At 40.3% G+C, this 20,912-nt stretch overlaps 1 long non-coding RNA gene across 2 annotated transcripts in view; it reads right to left on the reverse strand.

Moving 5' to 3' along the window:
• Positions 1 to 3,007: 3,007 nt before the first annotated feature.
• LOC138815317 (uncharacterized) overlaps positions 3,008 to 20,912 on the reverse strand; it is a 317,682-nt gene continuing 299,777 nt past the window's right edge. For both annotated transcript variants that reach the window (XR_011368287.1, XR_011368288.1), the window contains one exon: positions 3,008 to 3,128. This is a non-coding gene — a long non-coding RNA (uncharacterized lncRNA). The remainder of the gene's footprint in view (positions 3,129 to 20,912) is intronic.

Consider the following 20,912-nt stretch of genomic DNA (forward strand, 5'->3'; position numbering starts at 1 on the left):
TCCCTTTCCCTAAATAAATTAGTTCCTTTGGAGAGGACTTCTGAGCATTCTTCTTATGCCTTTGTCTTTGTCAAGATCTCTGAGTCCTTTCCCCAAAGCCAGGGATTAGGACCGAGCTATCACTGCTTTAGAGTGACACCTTGCATCTGGGTAGGATGTTGGGCTCAGTGATGGATGCCTCTGGCCTTCTGGGTTTGCCTCCCCTAGTGCATGATCTAACCGTGTTCTGGGAATCTCAACCTGAAGATCTGGGAACAGCTCTGCTTCAGTTGACCTGGGGCTGAATGGCATGAGGGAACTTCGACATCATGGCAATATTCTCTAGAATTTATCTCTACAACATGGATATGGAGTGATAAGACAGGAAGGAGCGAGTAGGTCCTGACTCAAGTATTGCAGATTCTCTTTGTTCTACCAAGATTTGATAGGTTTTTCTGACACAGTGAGATCTTTATTTGATGTGTGTCCTTAGGACAATTTTCAATGAACTTAAAGGATTGATTTTTATTAATAAAAACCAGTTATGGTTTTTCAGGCAAGACATATATAGAACCCCTTACATAGTATTCAGATAGTCATTTCCATTTCCATTGCTTTTCATCTCTCTGTTCCTTGACGAAAAGCATCTACTCCAGACTTACCACTGCTTCAGGATCTTTGCACTTACGAGTCTCTCAGTCCAGAAAGTTTTTCTACCTAGAAATAGATACTGTTGAATAGCATGCTACATTTTTAAATAGTTGGGTTAAGCCAAAGACTATTTTATGCATGAAAATTCCATGAAGTGCACTTTTTACTACATACAGTTATTCCCATGGACTTCCTTTTTGTCTCTGGCTGCTTTTCTACAGCAGAACTGAGTAGGGATATACTACCTTAAAATCTCTGGTATAAATAAGCTCCTGAAGTTCATAGGCATTGTGCCATTCACTTGTTCCCTGGGGACAAGAAAAATCTGACACCAAATAGATGCTTGATAGCTATTTGTAGAATAAATTAACTACTATCCACATTTTAATTGATATTTAATAGCAAGATTAAATTGTGCTATTATTAATATGTTATTAATAGCAGCTTAATTTATTTTTAACCAAACATTAGAACTCTTAACATTTGCAGAGATTGTCAAGAAACGTTAATATGTATAACTGATAAATATGTATAATGTTTATTATTCAGAACAACATTTTCCTGAGTACTTAGTGCATGTCATACTTAGTACCAGAGCTTATGTGGCCCTCAATTGGCCCTTATAATTAATTATAAATTAATTATAATTAATTATAATTAATTATAATTAATTATAATTAATTATAAAAATGTTAATGGTTTATAGTCTTATAGGTCTTATAGTCCCCACCAAAGTCAATTCACATTACAGTGTATAGTACTAGTACAATCTATCACAGTAAGATTTTTAAAAATAACAATGCATATGTTTTATAAATCAGCAAAAATCAGTTGCCTCATCTTCACTTCTTTGGGGTGAAGAAATGTCAGCCAGAGGTAGAGGGAAGCGTGCTCACGAAGGGATTGTTCAAACCCATTTCCTTGAGGCAAGGCGTGAAGTTCATTGCATCTGACCCCACCACAGCAGTCGGCTTGGGTAAGGATTTTTCATCTTTCATCTGCGCTTTTCACACTCTCCATTAATAAATGACACATTTAGGCATAGGACTTAAAAGATTTCTTGAATATAATCTGCTGTTGATAAAAGAGGGTTCTGAATAAGAAACTAGCAGAGCTCTAAGGACAGCCACAGGCCAAAGAATCGGATTTGGACAGGAACCTCTTAAAGGATGCCATTGCTTGGTTCTTTGGATTAATGAGTAAACAATCTTAGTCAATCTTGGTTCTGAACTAGGATGGAAATTTACGACTAAGGTATCCAGGCACGTGTGTTCAGAGACGTTGACTGTTACCTTATATTGGCTGAGTGTCCTTCCACAGGCAGTGGAGCTTGAGGGGTGGTAGTCAGAACACAATGTGTAGGCCCTAATCTTTCAAATCTGTGGATGTGAGGCTATATGGAAAATGGAATTTGATTGCATTTGGAGTATCCTGATGGGCCCAATGTAATCATAAGAGTTCCTAAAAGTGGAAGAGAGAGGCAGAACAAGAGTCAAATGGCAGAAGATGAAAGTTAGAGAAATTACAGAGGAATGCATGGGCCTTAAATATGGAGGAAAGAGCCACAAGCCAAGAAATGTAGATAACCTCAAGAAGCTGGAAAGGACAAGGAACAGATACTCAGCTAGAACCTCCAGAAAGATCTATATCCCTGCTACCACCTCGATGTTGGCCCAGTGAGACAAATCCCAGAAGCAAGGTGGGAAGACCACATACTTGGATTTTAAACCACTAAATGTGTGATAATGGTTCCAGCAGCCATAGGAAAGTAAGGGCTAGAGCATGAGAGAGGCGAGGAGCTAAGCTTTCTTGCCTGGAAATGTTCAGAGCCCTCAGGGACCACTCCTTCTGGCATGCGGTCAAAGAAAGCAGGTGTATACCACTCCAAAGTACCCTTCCCAGACACTTGAGGGCCCTTCTTACCACTCAGCTACAAAACAGAAAGGTCACAGTGTATTTCCAATACGAATTGAATCCTCTAAATGAGAGACAATTGAAGAGAAAAACAATTAACAAAGCTTCGACTTCTGATTCAAGTAGCTGGCGTCCTTGAGGCCCAGGAAAATAAACAGATTTTGGAATCTGCTATGTATCCCCCTAAGGGTGACACAAAAATACTACCTAATACAGATTCCCTTTTTCTCTTTTTTTTTTTCTTTCTTTCTTTCTTCTTTTTTTTTTAATTTTATTTTATTTTATTTGAGAACATACTGTACAGAGGGGCTACAATTACATGGGCAGGATAATGCATACATTTCTTACCAAGCATTGCAGCCTCCTCCTTTGTTTACCCTTCACCTCCCTTCCCAGCCTCCCCCTCCCCCCACCCAATTATACCCCCCTCCCCCCCCACACCGACATTGTAAAGTTGGTTTTGACATGACATTTTGTACTTCTCATTGTTGCAACAGGTCCACCTGAATCCTTGAACGACTTGTTTGTTCCCATCTCCTCCACATGTTATACTGACATCAAATATAGTGAAAGCAGGGGTTACACTGTGGGGGAGAGACATACAAAGCAACAAAGAAATAATCTTATAAATGCGTTAGAAACACATGCATGAAAGAAACGAAAAAATTAAAATACATATTTAAGGGTTCATTTTCCTAACATCACATTATCTGACCTTTTCCGCTTGATTCATACCTATACCATGGTTTCCCTTTTTCTCTTTAGTCCTTGTTCTGGAGCCTGAAAGACTGGACGTAAATGAGCCAAAGCTTCTGGATCTGAAGAATGTAGCTTGGGAATGGCCCTTGCCATCCTAGCCAAATACTCAGAGAAAACATTCAGGTGATTTTTTTTTTGATCGCTTCAGTATAAAGATCAAGATCTAATGGAGGAGAGAGTTTGCTGCTCTCTGACCTTGGCTGTGTGGTTTTCTCCATCTCCTGTCAGGTTTAGCACTAACAACAAACAATTGTGGATGAGCTGGAACACAAGCATGCGAAGGGCAGACGGCAATGACATAACTCTGAGGTAAGATGGAACGGAACCGGAGAAAAGGCAGCTTTTCTATCCCTGCCTGGGGAAGATGGAGTGGTTTCCATAGGGTTTTAATGGCTGACTGGCGGGGCCAGGCACATCTGTCTGTGAGCTGTGATATCCCAGGCAAGCTGTTTGGCTACTGGGATCCTGGTGTCGGGCTCTCAGGCAGTTACAGCTCCCTGTAGAGGGCTGGCCAGGAGCCCTGGAAGGGCTTGTTCGCTGCCAAGACAGAGCACCATCAAGTTGGCTCCAATGAAGAGGAGCCATGTGAGAATATACTTAGACCCAAATAAAACCCAAAGATAAGAGACTTGACGAGTTCTGGATTCTAGAGTCTAGTTCATTCCATCAAGTTACTATTTTTTTTTTTCTTTTTTGGCGATTGTGGGGCTTAACCTCTGGGCCTGGGTGCTGTCCCTTAACTCTTCTGCTCAAGGCTAACTTTGAACCACAGTTCCACTTCCAGATTTTGAGTGGTTAATTGGAGATGAGTCCCACAAAGACTTTTCTGTGCAGGTTGGCTTCGAATGGTGATCCTCAGATCTCAGCCTCCTGAGTAGCTAGGAACATATGTATCTATAAAAATCTGCACACCTGGAAGTGGCGCTGTGGCTCAAGTGGTAGAGTGCTCGCCTTGAGCTGAAGAGTTGAGGGACAGCGCCCAGGCCCAGAGTTCAAGCCCCACGACCGACAAAAAATAAATAAATAAAAAATCTGCACACCTAGAACACATCCTCTCTCCCACTCACCCTTCCAAAAACACTTTTAGCACGCTTCACCTGTTCTATTTTCATACATGCTAACAAACTACTTCAACCACATTCACTCTCTTTCGCTCCCTTCATTAGGTTAGTCCTCCCCTACCCGTGCACCCACCCTCTTCCATGGAGCTTGTTCCACTTTGGCATCATTGAGATATCTATTTGTTAGTGTGTATTAATTGTACCAAAGGCACCACCATGATGCTCCAAGTGTATATGTACTAAACCTTACTCAGATCAACCATCTCTACTGCTTTTTCCCTCTCTGCCCTCTGGCAAGGCTCCTATTGATTAATAGAACAGCTTTCCTTGAGCCTCTTTAGGCCCACTTTATACATAGTTTCAATGTCTTTCAAAATTATTTGCCCTTCATCTTTTTTTTCCTGTCTCCTCTTCCCTTAGGCTCCAATATAGAACCACAGAGTCATGTTCTATGGATATACATATAAAATGTCTGTCTGTCTGTCTGTATGTATGTATGTATGTATATGTATCTGTCCATTAATATATGTCTTTAGGTCTAGCATCTACATAGGAATGAAAACATGTAATATTTGGCTTTTTAATCTTGGCTTATCTTGCTCAACATGATGTGCTCCAAGTCTATCCATTTTTCTGAAAATAGAATGGTTGCATTTTTCTCTAGGACTGTGTAATGTTCCATGGTATATATGTACCATATCTTCTTTATCCATTCATCTGTTTGTTGTTGGACTCCTTGCCTGATTCCATTTAGGTCTCGTGATAACTCTGTAATAAACATAGGTATGCAAGTATCTTTGTTGTATAGTGATTTGTTCTTCTTTCAGTATTTGCATGATAGTGGTATAGTGAAGTCACAAGAAAGACCTATTTTTAATTTTTAGAGGAATCACTTACCTGCTTTCTGTAGTGGTTTTGTTAGTTCCCATACCCACACATCTTCACCAGCATTTGTTTTGTGATGGTTTACATTCTGACTGGTGTGAGTTGGAATCATAGTGTACTCTCAATGTTCATTTCCTATATGGCCAAAGAGGTTGAACATATCTTCATGTATCTATTATCCATTTGGGTTTCTTATCCATTTGTGTACTTGTTAGTTGGGTTATTTGTTTTTTTTGCCATTTAATTTTGGGGGCTTTTAAAATATTCTAGATGTTAATCCTTTCTCTGTTGAATAACTGGAAAAGATCTTCCCCCATTCTATGGCATGTCTGGTAGGTTCTGGTAATTGTTTCCTTTACTATGCAGAAACATTTTAATTTGATATATTCCTATTTGTTAATTATGTTCTTATTTTCCAGGCTATTGGAGTACCATTCAGAAAATAGTTCCTGTGCCTATAGCTTTCAGGGTTTCCCATATGTTTTCCTGTATGATATTTAAAATTTCAGATCTTACTTTAAGTTCTTTGATTCATTTAGAGTTGATTTTTGTATAGGGTGAGGGATAAGGATCAAGCTTCAAATGGACAAGCAATTTTTACAACACCATTTATAAAGGTATTGTCTTTTCTCCAATGTTGCATTTGCCTCTTTGTGTGTGTGTGTATGTGTGTGTGTGTGTGTGTGTGTGTGTGTGTGTGTGTGTATTATATCTCACTGGAGATATCCAGTTTGTTATTGACTTTGCAAACAATTTGATTAGAGAACAACTACATGCAGTGTGTGTGTGTGTGTGTGTGTGTGTGTGTGTGTGTGTGTGTGTGTGTTGTGTTAAACCATTTGAATTGTCTTAACCACTTGAGTAGTTGCCACAAGACATGTGACTTCCAAGCCTAAAATACCTATGAGCTGGTCTTTTAAGAATAGGTCAAGAAAATTCCTGAGACCCAGCCTAGAGAACACTTCCTTCCTCCCCAGATGATAGTCCCTGAAACAACTCTTGGCATAAGGAATTTTTGTGTGAATACTGTAGTTTTATTCATATTAGCTCCCAACATGGCACCTGTGAGACTCAGGCTTATTGTACTGTTGCTCCTGAGTGCTGCCACTCATCAGTCCCAGCTGTGCTCCAGCCCATTCTGTGACTTCAGACCGGCTTACCTCTCTCAGTCACTGTCAGGGGATGCATGATATCAGCTCCCATATGGCCCCTAGATGTCTCCCTAGAAGTGACTCTCTGTCTCTGTCTCTCTGTCTCTCTCTCTCTCACACACACACACATCTGCTTATCTACTTATATATTTCTAAATCATGATGCCTTTGACAATCTGATAAAGATTGAGTACACTCTTCTCAGACAAATTCTGAGTGACTGAAATGCTTAACTAAGTATTAAACTTAGCTAAGTTATTGGTTTTGAATTATTTCCCCCCTGCACTAGTGAGAGAAGAGTCAGAAACCCATTTTCCTCCCTTAGAGGAAAAAGCAAGAGTGGGAAACAGACAACCCTGTTATCACTGTGTGCTTCACTTCGAAGGGTGAATGAAGCATAAGTATCCCCATGATGGCAAGGGAGGAGTGGAACAGATTGCTTAGTGTTTCAAGGGCTCATGTCCCCTGGAAGAACAGATAACAGAGCTCTGGGTCTGTGTAACACCAGATCCATGAGTGGGCACTGCCCCAAACCATGGCTGGAAAGCAGTGAGTTCTTGGGCTTGACTCCAAGAGACAACTCTCCATCTTCCCTCCATGACCTGGCTGCATTCCATCAGAACAACCATGATGTGTGTCTCTGACTGTGGACACCAGGCTGGACCAAGACTCCAGATGGCAGTAGGGAACTTTAGTAGCAGTGGCCAATAGGATTCGAGTGTTTTCTTTGCTTGGGAAATGGACAGAGTCCCTTTGGACTGTAGAACTGCAAGGTTCTTGGATCATTCAGTGGGTAAGAGAGATTTAGAGCAGGTCAGAGAAACTATGGAATGGACTATGGAATGGGGGAGTGAGGGAATGATCTTTCTTATACTTCAAGTTGGTGAAGCGATTCATTTCATGTTTATGTAGAAACCCAACATTTTACACCACCTATAAGTAAGTTCATGAACCCCTAGCTGAGAATAGCAGTTCAATCTTCTAGCTTTTCTGCTTCAGTAGCCACTGAAAAATAGCAGAGCCTTTCTGGGCATGGATCAAATGCCCGAGGGACTGTTGGGATACTAGACTGTTGGCCAGTCTAGTATTTTCAAACAGGCTGCACATCTCCCAGATGCTGGCCAATCCTTGAGTTAGATGACGGGTTGTGAAGAGGATGAGGCAGATTCGTATGACAACAAACATGGCTCCCTAGACAGTCAGGAGAGAGACAGTCACTCCTTAGAAGGAGGTATGAACAGAGAAGATAGTGTGCCTCTTCAAGGAGACGTGGTGATGACTGATGGAAACTATTAGCTGGTCCCTAAGTCAGAAAGATGATGGTGATGGTGGTGATGGTGATAACAATGATGACGATGCAGAAGACTTACTACTGCTTACGATGTGAATCAGTCCCGTGGAGAATCATGCCTGGAGGCCTTTTCTTCTACTCTTCCTCTCAGTTGTGCTGACCACACTGGGGAGTGTGGAAAGCGAAAATTTAATGCCCACAGGGTGATGAGTTTATGAGCAACAGTATTTGATAAGCACACACATTAAAAGAAATTAGAAAAGGGAAATTAAAAGTGTACCTTTGATGCTTGAAACATTAGGTAGGTTTGAGGCATTCTGAAAAAAATGAATCTAATAAATACTTTAATAAGGACTAAATAAAGATATTGCAAGGCAATCTGAATAGGAATATTGTCTGAATGATTATAAAAGTTGTTCCTTTCATCTCATAAATTTATGTAATTAAACTAATGTCACAGTTTGCTCTTGCACAGTGGCAACATGACAGAAGTGCAGAATTTCTACTCTACCGCTGGTTAATTAGGATGACATGTGATTCTATTTCTTATTTTCAAATGTTCTTTCGAATTTTGTGTTCAGCAGCCCCCTTCCTCTTTCAAATCGTGATGTCTGAGAAGTTATAAATAAGCCTCGAAGCCAGAACATTTTGAATGTGATTTGGCTCTATTCTTTTTTAATCTCAAATTAATTTAGGTGCCAGTAACAATTTAAAGAGAGTTAACAAAAGAAGACAGGATCTGAGATCCAGAAAAGAGGATAAGAGAGGTCTGTTTCTCTGAAGAACCAAGTAATAGTACCATCAGGAGAGGGAAATTGGTTCACTCGTTCATCGGGTATTTAGTGAGCAGCAACTATGTACCAGACACGACACTAAGGCTCAGGAAGAAGAAGACTGAGCCACCCTGGAGCCTTCTTGGAAGACTGTTCTCAAATCTGGGGTGGAAAAAAGACATAGAGTAATGTATGTCTGTAATCCCAGCCAATCAGGAGACAGAAGTAGGAGAGTTGAAGTTTTTCATCCTGGGGAGTACCTTACCTGAAAAGCAAACTAAAAGCAAAAGAACTAGAGCATGCCTCAAGTAGTACAGCATTTGCCTAGCACGTGCAAGGCCCTGAATTCAACTCCTAGTGCCATAAAAAGCAACAACAACAAAGGGAGGGTGACAGTCCACAGAAGATGAAGAAACCACGTGGCCAAGCAAATATCCTTTAATGCCAATCCCAGTGAGGGTTCAAGGATGGTCTAAACCCTTTGAGGTCATGCTCATGGGTCTAGTGTGATTATCAATGGACACTGCTCACCTTTATCCCATCCCTTGGTACACACTTACTTCCTCTGAACCCTAGGTCCCACCACAAACCCTCTTATTTAAACCCACCATCATGCCCCTTAAATACTGTTTCAACAAGCCTCAAAGAATGAGCTTTCCCACTTGAAAAAGAAAAAGAAAATCAAAAGTTTAATGACTTCTTCCTCCCGCCCGCCCCCTCCAGCTTTCCAGCCTAGGGCTGAAATGATGTATTCAGGGTAACATGTTTTCAGAGAATGTGAGCAAACTCATATCTCCAAAATAGACAAAACAAACTAATTTCCTACTGTGCGGTGAGCCTGGCAAAGCTGCTTTGGTTGTGTTGCAAATAATAGCCTCTCAACACTCACTCCCAGAGTCCTGATGAGAAAGTTCTGGAAATAAACAAGCTCTGAGCAACAGCCTGCAGAGGGGTTTCCTCCTAGAGAATGAGGAGGGGCCCACTCATACATTTTCCTTTCAAAATACTAGAGCTAGAGAGAAGATGGCTTAAATTGCTATGATTTGTGCTCTGGCGATGAATATGTATTTTTATTGCCGTATTCATTATACAGACTACAACAAGTTTTGCTTAAAGCAATCCTCTATATCACTACATATGAATGTTATATTGTATTTTGTGATGCACAACTTGGTAAAGAAATATTTCATGGAGATTAATAAAGGGAGGTTTGGAATGAGCGCTTCTGGAACTCACTGATGGATCGGCTCTATTTCTATCTTTTTCCCTGGAGTCAGTTGCCAGGAACACTTCACAAAAAGCTTTTGTGTTCTGCCTTATATATTTTCTGGTGAAAGTATGGAGCCTAAAGTTGACTGAGAAAACCTACAGAAAGCAACCATAAGCTACAGGGAGTGCTTTTGTGCCAGGCTAATGGAAAAAAAATATACTAAATGGCATTATGTTTAGGATGGAAAGTTTAGATCGTTTGAATTGGTTCCTAAGTATTTGCAAACTACAATATGCATGCAGGAAATGCATTTCCCAGTGAAAATGTGTTTGAGAGAATAGTTATCATGTCCCAGTCAGTGTGCCTGTCCTGGCTTCAACTTCCTTTTCAGGCTGAACTTACCTCAATCACAGCCTCAGACTAGAAAGCAGCATCAATATTTACAGCCACTGGTTAGAGCAAAAGGTGACTACTTACTTGAGCCAAACTTATTTACAGGCTGGCCAAAGAGCACCACAGTCAGTGAATATAACAGGATCTGCCAAAGATGGCCAAGATATCACTTCCTTTCTGGATAGGAACTAGAAGATTACAGAAGCTTAGAGAATGGTAGAAAGTATAGGAGAGCAGCTGGGTCTCTCCCACAGAGTTCTCTTGGGTCCTTTCGTTCCACTTTCACTTGGTTTTAATCTTCGTGAAGTCTTTAGTTCTTTTTGAAGGATTGTGGGGCTTAAACTCAGGGCCTGGGTACTGAGCTCTTTTGCTCAAGGCTAGTGCTCTACCACTTTGAATCACAGATCCACTTCTAGTTTGGGGAGAGTTAATTGGAGATAAGCATCTCATGGGGACTATTCTGCCTGGGCTGGCCTCAAACCACTATCCTCAAATTTCAGCCTCCTTAGTAGCTAGGATTATAGTCATGAGCCAGCAGCACCCATCTCTCCCTCAGCTCTTATTACTTACATTTTCCTAGGTTTCCCCTGTTTATCCTTGTTGTTAACCTGAATCCTTACCCAGGGACATCCATTGCTTTTTCTGAATAGTAGCAAGCATTGCCCTTCCTTAAAGTTGAATTTCAGTGTTCAGAGTGAGGTTCCCTCTTCTACTTAAAAAGTTATATTCTAGGTAACTTAAAACTTAAAACTCACTAGTGATTTTGTCCTCATCCATCTCACTATCGGGTTGGAGTGGAGCTCCCTGAACTGTAACTCTGGAAGTAGACCTGGTGACTGAAACCTGGCGAGTCAGAACCTCAACTCCTGCTGCCCACACTGATTGGCACCAGGACAGGCGCATAGTCCAACTCTGAGTCTTTAAAGCTGTTAGAAACAGATGTTTTGTTCTCCTAAGATAATATAGGTCTGGGGTACTATGGTTCAAATAAGTAAAGGAAGCTTGCCTGCAAGCACAACCAACACAGCTATAAGACTGAAAAGGAAAATTGGGTATTACCACTTGAGATCCTTGATCCGGACATATCTGAAGAATGTTGAGCTACAGAATGAAAAAAATTCAAAAAGCTTTTTATTGTAGGATTGCTTCCTTTTAAATTGTGAGGATAGGAGTTCCAGGAAGATGGCGGAGGAGAAGCTGGAATCTGAACAAGCTCTCGCATAGAAAGGAGTTTTAGAGTTCCAGTGAACAGTCCTAAGCCAGAGAATCACACCAAGTGAGTCATCACAGGACAGAGAGTTAGACAAGAGAGGGGAAGCCAAGGAAACGCAGCAGCTGCCGCTCCGGCGGCGGGGCCACGGCGGCGACCACCGCCACGGAGACATACCTGAGACACAGAGAGTCGGGGACGAAGGAGCCAGACGCAGCAGACGAGCGGATTCTACTCAACACCAACAAGAACCGACAAGGACCGAACATCTTCATCCTGCTGTTTGCAGACCAGAGACGACCCAGGATCCAAGACTCGGCGTGAGTACAAGCCCGACATCCTCACTCCTCAGGGAGCAGAGGAGGGAAGGCCACCCCTCCCCCCCCAGCACCGGTGATCTCCATCTTGGATACCGACAAAGTTCGGAGGAGCTGCTAGCTCCAGCTCAGGCCTTGGAATAAAATGAGTCATTTAGCAGGTCACAAGAACTTAACGGCGAAGTGACCTGCCAGACTCAGCTCCATCCAGGGAAAAGTCACCCAGCTCAGGCGCCAGCCACCGGAGTGCCTTGCTTCACTGGGTAACCAGAACCAGAGGCTGCCCCTCCCTCTAGCAGCCTCGACAATCAATTGAAAAACAGAAACCCTGAGAATGGCTCCAGGCTGGGCGCTGTGAGCTTTATCACAAAATAGCCCCAGGGAAAAGCTACTGTTTATTGAAAGGTCTCAACTCTACCCAGAACCTAGCCTCATCACCACATCCCCCTCTTTTGTGACTCTCAAAGCAGACCACCCTCCCAGAAAACTAACCTGGGAGGGGGATCTCAAAATCTTGGGTAAAGCAGAGCATTTTTTCTGCCTCTTCCAACCAACCGACTTAAGAAACCAATCAAGCCACAGGACCTCAAGCTGACCAGAGACTCCAACAAGAGACTGGTTGCAGACAAAAGGGAGACACAGGATTCTTCCCACTCCTCCCCCCCCCCAAAAAAAAATCAAAAGACTTTTTTTTCTTTTTTTTTTTCTTTTTCTTTTTTTTTTCTTTTTTTCTTCTTCTTCTTCTTTTCTTTTTTTTTGCTTGTTTTTTGTTTTTTGTTACCTTATATATATATATATAAATTTTTTTCCCTTCTAAAACTTTTATTAATCTTTAATTTTTGCCTCTTCTGAAAAAAAAAATAATTGTTTTCCAGAAACCTTTTTTTTTTCTCATCTTATAATTTTTATTTTAGGAATACGTGAATAAGAGTTTTCCTTTCTTTTCTTGTCTTCTTTCTCTTTTTCTTTCTTTCTTAATTATCTTTTTGTTTTTTATCTAGCTCTACTGAACTTCTGATCTTTTCTTCTCCCGTTCCCATCCTTAAAGCTTTTCACATCTCCTCTATGTCCCTCCCCTTCTCTGAACATATTCACATTCCTCTCTAAATAGACGGTCTTTTAACCTCTATAAAAACATTAATTTTTACGTTTCTATTCTTTTTCTGGTCTCTCTTTATTCCCCTTTCCGTCTCTTCTTTTTCTCTCTCTCTCTACTTGCATCCTACCCAACTCACTTCCTGCACTGTGATTAGGACATAGTTAACTCTCCCTGTGCCTCCCCACACCAATCTATTCCTATTTTTTACCCACATCTCTCCCTAATCCTAATAATTTCTGGTTTTCCAAATTCTTTTCTGCGGTTCGAAGGCCTTTAACATATAGTCGTTTGATGTTGAATAGATGTATCTGTTGAACTAGATTGTATCTGTAGACTATTGATGGTACAAATGCAAACTTTGGTTGATGGTTGCCTTAAGATAGTGTTCTAGCACAAAACTGGTGCAATCTTTATCTCAAATGGGCCGAGTAAGCCGGAAAAACACAAGAAAAATGGCAAATTCGGGTATCTCAATTCCCAACCTTGATAATCAGGGATTAGAACAGATAAAGAATAATCCAGAGGAGAGTTCCCAAATAGCTCTACAAACACTAATAGCAAACATGATAAATGAGAAGTTTGACAATGTACAAAGGACTCTGTATGAGCGTGATAGGGAGAGAGAGGAGGCATCCCAGAAGTTTATACAGGAATATCATAAGCGTGAGGAAGCTTCTCAAAAACTGATACAGGATTTGCGTGAACAACTTGAGAATACTCAAAGAGAAAGGGAGGAATGGCGTGAGCAGGCAGAGAACACTCAAAGAGAACTGCAGGAATCCCACAGAAGGGAGGAAACTAATCAAAGAGTAATTCACGAATTAAGAGACCAGGTAGAGAATACACAAAGATCACTAAAGACATTCATGGAATCCATTAACAAAGAGCTGAAGGAAGTCAGGGAGACCACAAAGGGAATGCTGAAGGGAACCCAACAGAAGGAATGGGAGTCCAAAGAAACCATAACCAATCAACTAAGTGATTTGAGAACAAACACTGAACACCAAATTAAGGAAGAAAAGAAAATCATACAAGACCTAAAACAGAGCTTCAACAAAGAACTTGAAGCCATCAAAGCTGACCAATTAGAAGGAAAAGAGATAAAAAACAAAGTAGAGAGTCTTGACAGCAGGTTAGACCATGCAGAAGATCGAATCTCAGGGATTGAAGACAGCCTAGATATTATAGAGAAAGAACATACAACCATCCAAGACAAGTCCAAGAAATATGATAGGTCTATCCAACACCTGGAAGACACCATCAGAAGGCCCAATCTAAGGATAATGGGTGTAGAGGAGCACCTAGAAACAGAAGTTAATGGTCTAGGAAATTTGTTTAACAGGATCCTAGCAGAGAACTTCCCAAACATACAAAAAGATAGACCTATTCAGATACAAGAAGCTTTTAGAACCCCAAATAGACCAGACCAGAATAGGACATCCCACCGTCACATTATAATCCACACAGGATCAACCCAGACCAAGGAAAAGATCCTTAAAGCTGTCAAGGAGAAAAGGTTAATCACCTATAAAGGGAAACCAATTAGAATTACCTCAGATTTCTCAGCAGAGACAAAGCAAGAAGAGCCTGGAATGACGTATGCCATGCCCTAAAAACAAACAACTATCAACCAAGAATACTGTACCCAGCTAAACTCTCCTTCATAACTGAAGGCCAAATAAAAACCTTCCATAGCAAAGAAAAATTGAAACAATACATCTCCACCAAACCAGCCCTGCAAAAGATTCTTAAAGATGTCCTACACATAGAAAACCAACAAGAACGCAACAAAGGCCAAGAAACTGCACCCAAACTGAGAATCCAAGAACCTTAGGAAGAACCCAGTTTTCACAGCCCCCAAGAAGGTGGATAACATGGCAGGAACCCCCAAATACCTCTCAGTCCTATCTCTTAACGTTAACGGACTGAACTCTCCAATTAAGCGACATAGACTGTCTAGTTGGATTAAAAAACAAGACCCCTCTATCTGCTGCCTGCAGGAGTCACATCTTGCCCATAAAAACAAACATATTTTCAAAGTTAAAGGCTGGAACAAAATCTACCAAGCAAACGGCCCTCATAAACAGGCGGGAGTTGCAATCCTAATATCAGATAAAATAGACTTCAAACTAAAATTCGTGAGAAGAGATAAAGAAGGTCGCTACATACTAATTAAAGGATCTCTCCTTCAGGAGGATATTACAATTCTAAATATCTATTCGCCAAACAATGGAGCACCCAAATTTATCAAAGAAACACTACTTTCCCTCAAATCCCATATAGATCCAAAGACATTAATTGTTGGGGATTTTAACACACCACTCTCCCCACTAGATAGATCAACTCGGCAAAAACTCAACAGAGAAACCGCAGATCTAAACAGCTGCATAGATCAACTAGACTTAACAGACATTTACCGAACATTTCACCCAGCAGCAACAGAATACACCTTCTTCTCAGCAGCACATGGAACGTTTTCTAAAATAGACCACATTTTAGGCCACAAAGCAAACTTGTCTAAATTCAGAAACATTGAAGTTATACCTTGCATTCTCTCTGACCACAAGGGAATAAAATTAGATCTCAACACCAAAAGCCACCAAAGAAAGTCCGGTATCACATGGAGGCTGAACAACACACTGCTGAATCATGAGTGGGTCATGGAAGAGATTAGAAAGGAAATTCAAATGTTCATGCTATTCAACAAAAATGAACACACAAATTACCAGCTCCTCTGGGACACAGCAAAGGCAGTACTCAGAGGCAAGTTTATAGCTCTGAGCTCCTACATCAACAAATTGGAGAGATCGGAAACTAACAATTTAATGACACATCTAAACCTCCTTGAAAAAGAGCAGCAAGATAAACCCCAATCCAGTAGACGGAAAGAAATAATCAAAATTAAATCAGAATTAAATGAATTAGAATCCAAAAAAACTATAGAAAGAATCAACAAAACAAAGAGTTGGTTCTTCGAAAAACTTAACAAAATTGACAGACCCTTAGCAAACCTTATCAGAAAAAGGAGAGAACACACCCAAATTAATAAACTCAGAGATGAGAATGGAAACATCACCACGGAAACAACCAAGATTCAGAACATTATTAGGGGATACTTCTCAAAACTTTATGTTTGAGAACTTGACAGAAATGGACCTTTTCCTAGCAAATATTGACATGCCAAAACTAAACCAAGATGAGTTAAACCAGCTTAACAGGCCCATATCAAGCATTGAAATAGAAACAGCAATAAGAGACCTCCCAGCTAAGAAAAGTCCAGGACCAGATGGTTTTACAGCGGAATTTTACAAGGCCTTCAAAGCAGAGCTCACACCAATACTCCTCCAACTCTTCAATGAAATTGAAAGAGAAAGCTCACTACCGAACACATTCTATGAAGCCATCATAACCCTCATCCCAAAACCAGGCAGGGACTCATCAAAGAAAGAGAACTATAGACCCATTTCTTTGATGAACATTGATGCAAAACTTCTCAACAAAATTTTGGCCATTCGACTTCAACAATTCATCCAAAAAATCATACACCATGATCAAACAGGATTCATTTCAGGGATGCAAAGCTGGTTCAATATACGCAAATCAATTAATATTATTCATCACATCAACAGGAGCAAGAATAAGAACCACATGGTTATCTCAATAGATGCAGAAAAAGCATTTGACAAGATCCAACACCCCTTTATGATGAAGGTTCTGGAAAAATTAGGAATCCATGGAACATTCCTCAATACAATAAAGGCTGTATATGACAAACCTACAGCCAGCATTATACTCAATGGTGAAAAACTAAAGCCATTTCCTCTTAACTCAGGAACAAGACAAGGATGCCCACTCTCTCCACTTCTCTTCAATCTAGTATTAGAATGCCTAGCTACAGCAATAAGACAAGATGCAGACATAAAGGGGATCCAAATAGGGAAAGAAGAAATAAAACTCTCCCTCTTTGCAGATGACATGATCTTGTATTTAAAGAATCCCATAGACTCCACTCCCAAATTACTCAAGCTGATTCAAAACTTTGGCAAAGTAGCAGGTTATAAAATTAACCCCCAAAAATCAATGGCTTTTCTATATGCCAACAATGAGAAAAGTGTGGCTGAAATTAGGAAAGCAACTCCATTTGTAATAGCCCCACAAAAAATAAAATACCTAGGAATTAACTTAACCAAAGAAGTGAAGGACCTCTATGATGAAAACTTTAAAATCTTGAAAAAGGAAATCAACACAGAACTTAAAAAATGGCAAAACCTCCCATGCTCCTGGATTGGCAAGATTAACATCGTGAAAATGGCAATACTTCCCAAGGCTATCTACAAATTCAACGCGATACCTATCAAAATTCCACCCTCATTCTTCAAGGAAATAGAGGAGGCAATCCAAAAATTCATATGGAACAATAAAAGACCCCGAATAGCAAAAACTCTCCTCAACGGAAAGAACACTGCTGGAGGAATATCAATACCAAATTTCAAACTCTACTATAAAGCCATAGTAATCAAAACAGCTTGGTATTGGCATAAGAACAGACCTCAGGACCAATGGAATAGAATTGAAAACCCAGAAATGAACCTACAGACCTATAGCCATCTAATCTTCGATAAGGAAGCTAAAACAATAGAATGGAAGAAAGACAGCCTCTTCAGTAAATGGTGCTGGCAAAATTGGTTAACTACTTGTAGAAAACTAAAGCTAGATCCTTATATATCACCCTGCACCAGAATCAACTCCAAATGGATCAAAGACCTTGAACTCAAAGCAGACACTCTGAAAACATTACAGGATGGAATAGGAGAAACCCTAGGTCTCCTTGGCTCAGGTCGAAATTTTCTGAATAGAGACCCGGAAGCACAACAAATCAAAGAAAGGTTGGACAAATGGGATTGCATAAGATTGCAGAGCTTCTGCAGGGCAAATGACATAGCTGGCAAGATCAATAGAAAGCCCACCGATTGGGAGAAGATCTTTACTAGCCATACAACGGACAAGGGTCTCATATCTAAAATATACTTGGAACTCAAAAAATTAAACCACCCAACAAATCCTCAAAGAATCAACTGCCCAATAAATAAGTGGGCGAAAGACTTAAAGAGAAGCTTCTCTGAAGAAGAAACAAGGATGGCCAATAGACACATGAAGAAATGTTCAACATCCCTAGCCATAAAAGAAATGCAAATCAAAACAACATTGAGATATCACCTCACTCCAGTTAGAATAGCAAAAATCAAGAACTCTAACAACAACAGATGCTGGAGGGGATGTGGACAGAAAGGAACCTTACTTCATTGTTGGTGGGAATGTAAACTTGTTCAACCACTTTGGAAAGCAGTATGGAGGTTCCTCAGAAGACTTCACATAGATCTCCCCTATGATCCAGCAATCCCACTTTTGGGCATTTACCCAAATGTTTACAAACAAGACCACACTAAAGCTACCAGCACAACTATGTTTATTGCAGCATTATTTACCATAGCTAAGATATGGAACCAACCCAGATGCCCCTCAGTAGATGAATGGATCAAGAAAATGTGGTATATATACACAATGGAATTCTATGCCTCCATCAGAAAGAATGACATTTCCCCATTTGTTAGGAAATGGAAAGGTTTGGAAAAAATTATATTAAGTGAAGTAAGCCAGGCCCAAAGAAGCATAGGTCCCATGGTTTCCCTTATTTGCAATATCTAGTATAGGTATGAGTCAAGGGGAAAAGGTCAGATAATGTGATGTTAGGAAAATGAACCCTTAAATATGTATTTTAATGTTTTCGTTTATTTCATACATGTGTTTCTAACGCATTTATAAGATTATTTCTTTGTTGCTTTGTATGTCCCTCCCCCACAGTGTAACCCCCGCTTTCACTATATTTGATGTCAGTATAACATGTGGAGGAGATGGGGACAAACAAGTCGTTTAAGGATTCAGGTGGACCTGTTGCAACAATGAGAAGTACAAAAAAACCAGCTTTACAATGTCGGTGTGGGGGGGGAGGGGGGTATAATTGGGTGGGGGGAGGGGGGTAAAATTGGGTGGGGGGAGGGGGGAGGCGGGGAAGGGAAGTGAAGGGTAAACAAAGGAGGAGGCTGCAATGCTTGGTAAGCAATGTATGCATTATCCTGCCCATGTAATTGTAGCCCCCCTGTACAGTATGTTCTCAAATAAAATAAAATACAATTTAAAAAAAAATAAATAAATAAATTGTGAGGATAGTACAAAGTTTCCATATACCCCATATCCAGTTTCTTCTATTGTCAACATCTTATACAACAGCATATTTCATCTAATAAGCCAACACTGATATGTTATTACTAACTGAAATACACCCTCTGATTTTCTTAATTTTTTCCTGAAATCCTGTAGTTGTAGAATCTCATGCCAGATGAGCATATAGCATTTAGCTACCCTGTCTCTAGTGGCAGTTTTTCACTGCATCTCATTGATATCCTATGAAATACTCCTCACTTGAGGCTTCTCATGTTTTCCTGCTGATTAGGTGGGAATATGGGTTGGAAGAGAAGGGGCAGGGAACATGGTAAGGGTTTATCATATCAAAGCAGGGGTACACACTACTTCCTGTGGAATGGAGTGTTTCTGGGTTTCTCTACTGTGAAATTACTCTTCCCCCTGTCTGTATTGTAATATTCCAAAAACAGCTACTTTGTGCAGTCCACTTGAAGCCTGAAGAATTAGGCTCCACAACCTATTTTTTGAGGAGGACAAAAAAATAACCAAATGCTCTATTGTCTATATATGAAGCTGCTGTATAATTGGATATAGGGGGACATAGAAAGAGAGAACAAGAAATGAAGTTAATCTGATTAAATTATAATATATGCATTATGAAATACCATGGTGAAATCCCTTTGTACAATTAATACATAGTGAAAAATATAAAAACCTGGGTGCCATTGGCTCACACCTATAATCTTAACTATTCAGGAGACTGAGATCTGAGAATCACAGCTCAAAGCCAGCCCAGACAGAAAAGTCCATGAGACTCTTATCATCAATAGACTACTAAAATAAAAAGCCAGAAGTTATCTGGGCACTGGTGGCTTATGCCTGTAATCCCAGCTACTCAAGAGGCTGAGATCTGAGAATCAAGGTTCAAAGCTAGTGTGGGCAGGAAAGACCGTGAGACTATTATCGCCAATTAACTACCAGAAAACCAGAAGTGGAACTATGGCTCAAGTGGTAGAGTGCTAGCCTTGAGTGGAAGAGCTCAAGGACAGTGCCCAGGCCCAGAGTTCAAGCCCCATGACCGATAAAAAAAAAAAGCCAGAAGTGGAGCTCTGGTTTAAGTGCTAATCTTGAGCACAAAAGTTCAAGGCTAAAACCCAAGCCCTGAGTTCAGGCTCCAGGACTCAGACAAGAAAGAAAAATAATAAGAATGGCAGGAAAGTTAAACAGGCTTGGTTGGGGAGAGTGGTATCAGAGGGGGTGGAGAGCACAAATGTAGAGGGTGAATATGAATAATGTACATTATATGCATGTATATGAACAGAACAATGAAACTGTTCAGCAGGGTATATTGTATGTGTGTGTGGAAATGTCACTGTGAAATTCCTTTGTACAACTAGTATGAGCTAATACAAAAATCTTTTAAAAATTATTATGAACTCTGGTGAATGGGAAATTTACTATCCTCTCTCACTTATTAACTTATGAAATGACTTATTTACATCAGGCTGCACTCATTTTACATTATAGTTTACAATTCAATACTTTATTTCTGTAGTGCATGTTATCTCAGCATGGACCACTGTGAGCTCTCTCCTTTACTTTCCTATAACCTCACGCATCCTTGCTGTGTGTGGCTTCCTTCCTTCCTTTCTGGTACTATCAGATACCCCAGGCTCTTTATTATACATTCTTTGTCCCAGTTCTAGAACGAGCCATTTCTCCTTGTTTTGCAGAATGGTATTAGAGACCAAAATCTCAGCACTGACTAGAGCTATGGATTTTCTAATTATGTGAGCCAATTCATCCACCTCTTTCTTTTCCCCATAAGTCTATTTCATTTGAATGTGCTGTCACTTGAGGCCAAAAATTTAATTAATAGAGATACAAAGATATAAAACAGAACTCAACCTTCTCTCCCCCAAACCCATCTTATCAATTTCAATAAATAACAGCCACATCCAAATCCTTTTCAACACCCAAGGCAGACTTCTCACAATCCTCTTGGTACAGAAAGAACA

Source organism: Dipodomys merriami, unplaced genomic scaffold, assembly GCF_024711535.1.
Source record: "Dipodomys merriami isolate MVZ:Mamm:240054 unplaced genomic scaffold, mDipMer1.0.p SCAF_638, whole genome shotgun sequence".
Classification (NCBI taxonomy): Eukaryota; Metazoa; Chordata; class Mammalia; order Rodentia; family Heteromyidae; genus Dipodomys; species Dipodomys merriami.